General features: G+C 37.2%; 1 long non-coding RNA gene across 1 annotated transcript; it reads left to right on the top strand.

Annotated features, from left to right (window-relative positions):
- The first annotated feature begins 398 nt into the window (after positions 1-398).
- On the top strand, positions 399-3824 carry LOC109587018 (uncharacterized). Its single transcript, XR_002187349.1, has 4 exons — positions 399-572; positions 722-807; positions 3710-3759; positions 3804-3824. It is a non-coding gene; the product is annotated as an uncharacterized LOC109587018 (long non-coding RNA).

The following is a 3824-nucleotide window of genomic DNA, read 5'->3' as shown; positions in this document are numbered from 1 at the left end:
TTCTACCCCCTTCAATTTCATGTTTCTCTCAAAGAGTTCAACTAGCGTAGGGACTACAGATTTACTGGACTCAGAGGTTAAAAGTCTCCAGGCTATCTCTGTTTGTTGCAGCACCGCAGCAAAGACAATTCTCAGCCATGTTTAAAAACGTGGGAGTAAGACGCTGTAACCATGGTAACTAAGCAATAACTATAGACACGGCAATTTCATTGGGTCTCCCATTTTTGGCAAATGCAACACGAGTTGATATTAGGCGTGACACCAGACTCTTATTCGGTAAATTAGAGTCTGGCTAGCGAGACTAGGGTAACTAGCTTAAGTTGCTAGGCAACCTAATAATCTCAATGGAATAATCCACCCACGCAACGGAAGTTTCCTATCCCTTTCATTTACTCTAATATCTATGCACGCACCACATGAAATTCATTCCGCTCTCCTTCCGGCTATTTAGTTTCTCCTAGTGAAAACAGAATATGATGTCACATCATCTCATTGGTAGGTAAGGATGAGACTGGAATCTTTGAAATTAGCTCCAAATAAGGTGACAGAACTCAGTAAAGAACTGCATACTGGTACGGCATTGTCTCTCAAGACAGCCCCTCCCCTTTTTGACATTTCATGCATTTGGACTACATTGTACCGTCAGAGTTAGATCATTAATTTTTATGAGTGGTTCATTTTGTGCTTTGTTCCACCTCTGTTTTCTTCTGTCTCTCTCCAGTTATAAAATGATGTGTTCTTGATGATGATTGTAATATGGTCATCATGTCCATCTTATAGTGGTCTGTGAAAAGGATACATGTACATGTAAGTCCTAATATGGAATTGAAACAGATTTATACACTAACAGAAATTGATGCATGTATATGTACATGTACTGTACCATTTTACATGTACATTGTATGTACATGTACATGTGTATCAGAATAATGTTGATGAGAGAATAGATTGAATGAGAAAACTTGAAATAATGAGGAGTGAGAGAGAGAGAGAGGGAGGGATCTCAGCTTTTATTTCATGTGCTCCTCCTATTGGCTTTACTGCATGGACAGTATTACCTCAATTTGTCTTCATAACATTGTGCATTAAGCCGGATTTACAATATGACGCTAGTCCTGACGTTACGTTGACGCAGAAGTTGAATCTGGTTCAACTCCAGCGTGAAGCATGCGTGAAAAGGTCAAATCACCTACGCTTTTGATTAAAAATTGACGTTACGTTGGCCTAGCGTCATATTGTAAATCTGGCTTTAATTGATACATGTACATGTACTTGTGTATTTATAGTCATTTTCAGTTAATGACACATGTACATGTACTGCATGTTTTTTGTATTTCTTGCTTAATTTTAGCTGCTTCATTGTAGTTAACTTATTAATTTGCTAACTTGATTTGTACACTTTAACCAAGAGTACATAATATTAGGGAGAGTATCCAACGCACCTATAGTAGCCTGATACATCACGGCGTATTGTTTACCTCAGTATACTCCTTAATATGCAGGAGTTTACTATTCACAGCATTAGCACTATTAACACGATGGTAACTTAATAATTTTTTATTATAAGTGTGGGAGGGAAGATCACGTGATTAAAAATGGACGTCACAGAGAATGGAATAGTTGAAGAAGTGTACAAGACCGTAAGAAAGTTAGAAGAGTATATACAGTGGCAATATGTGACTTCAGTGGTGACCAATGTTTACTGATAAGTCATAAGAAGCTCTACAATCACTTTCCATTTGGAATGACGATTAGGTGTCGCATTTCAGTCACTTTAACAGAATATGTTGTTCATATCTTGATGAGAGAGGTTGAAAGAGGAACTTTGAGCCATTCTTCTTGTGTTAAAGTTGTTGACATGCTATGTATGAAGTACAGCACTACCTCACAGATTGGTAAATTTTGTCCTGGATTAAGTCGAGTCGAGTATGACAACTATAGAGATTGAATTCGATTTGATCTGAAAAGTGTACGTATAACTCTGGAACCTTTTCACCGTATTGATTCAAGCAATTGTTTGATGTGGACAGAGCTTGGTCGAACAGCTTCTAATGAGCGTAGAGAAGCGATTGAAGTTTTGTGTCATAACTGTACAAAACTGAGGTGTAATTTGGAGCATCAAGTTTGGCGTACAGTGGAACAAGGCCCTTCAAAGAAAATTAAGCAACAAGATCCTTCATCACACGCACGACTTAGTTATATGTCACCTAATAGTCAGTCAAAGCGAATGACAAATAAAAGGATTGAATGTGGGAATGGTAAACGAAAAATGAATCGCTTTACTCACACTGATTTGACATTAGACAGTGAGCAGAATGAGCAGCTTTCATCTATAGTTTCAACAATAGCAAGAGATCATGCAGTAGAATTAGAGAGAGTATTTGATCAGGGAAAGAAGCATGGAGTGGAATCTAAATTGCGTGATATTTGGAATCTTGATTCATCCACTTTTTCAAAGCTAACATTGAATATCACACTAGTGTCATAGTTCTTCGGCAAGAGGAACACACTACAGCGATTATGCCATTCCAACTGGAACCGTAAAAACTTATCTTTACCAGTACTGCAGTCATTGTAACAGCTCATAAATGCATTTTTATGATACTCTATGATCGAGATAAGAAGTGGGCCTCTTTCGAGCAAAGCATTAAATACACTGCTAAGGGTTTCCTCTGCTACTGGCAATTTGTCTTGTAAAGTCAGTTTTAGTCTATGCAGTATGTCTGGTATAGCCATATCTTTAACAGATTCCATTGCTTTGAAACGTTCTTTCTTTTGTAACAATCGTTTACTATTTTTACTAGATGACTCTGGGTTCTTTGTACTTCTTTTCCTTTTAACTTGCTTCGTAGTTCTTGGTTCTGTCATTAGTTTTGTTGGACTATCATCAGTGTCAATGTTATGTGTGCAAACAGTGGTCTCTTGCACTGTCTGGCTACTTTCACAGCTAGCATCTTGAGTAGTATTCTTCCTAATAGCCTTACTGGTACTCTTAAAAGTAGCCTTGTTGGCAGTCTTACCAGTACCCTTGCTGGTTCCCACCTTTCTCTTGGTCAAGCCATCATCATTAGCTGCCCCTTCTGGTCTTCTAATGACAAAATTCGATTCATCTGTTTCATCCCTTACTTCTTCTTCACTTTCACTGGTAGAAAATAAGTCTATCTCTTCATATGCTACTCGCACAGTACCTCTTTTACTTCTCCTCATGCCAGACTTGTCATTTTCTGCCATTTTATGGGCCGGGACTAGTTATTACAATGGCACGCCTTACTAATTTCCCTTAAGTTAGCACCATTAAGTGCAAATAAACAATACGCCGTGATGTATCAGCCTGCATAGGGCTGTTGGATACTCTCCCTAATATTATGTACTCTTGCTTTAACTAATCCATGAAAACTGTACCTAAGCAGTGGCACACACAATTATAAGGAAAAGTGATAGTAAAACAGGAAACATTTCCTGTATTTTAGAATGTACATATAGAATTTTTACTGATGCATATTATACGTTCTTATATTGTCTGAAAAATTTGAGCTGATTCCAATCAAAATTTATTTTTTATGATTTTTGAATGTTGCTCCAATTGCCCTTGATATTGTTTGTGCTTAAAATGTGCCTCACTTAGCACACTTTGTGGGAAATTTTGAATTTTTATGAACATTAAATATGATTTATAGCAATACTTGTTATTTTATGTGTTTATTTGTAGGTGCTCTGTTGATGGTTGTATTTCTTACAAGTTTTCTCCAGTTGAAGAGGGTACTGATTTCTATTTGTCTATTCCTTAATCACGTTTATTACAGAGTCTTCAAGCTACCATGACT

The sequence above is a fragment of the Amphimedon queenslandica genome, unplaced genomic scaffold (assembly GCF_000090795.2).
Source record: "Amphimedon queenslandica unplaced genomic scaffold, v1.1 AMPQUscaffold_12714, whole genome shotgun sequence".
Taxonomy (NCBI): domain Eukaryota; kingdom Metazoa; phylum Porifera; class Demospongiae; order Haplosclerida; family Niphatidae; genus Amphimedon; species Amphimedon queenslandica.
Note: the sequence above shows the minus strand (reverse complement) of the source record. Positions and strands in the feature narration are given on the sequence as shown.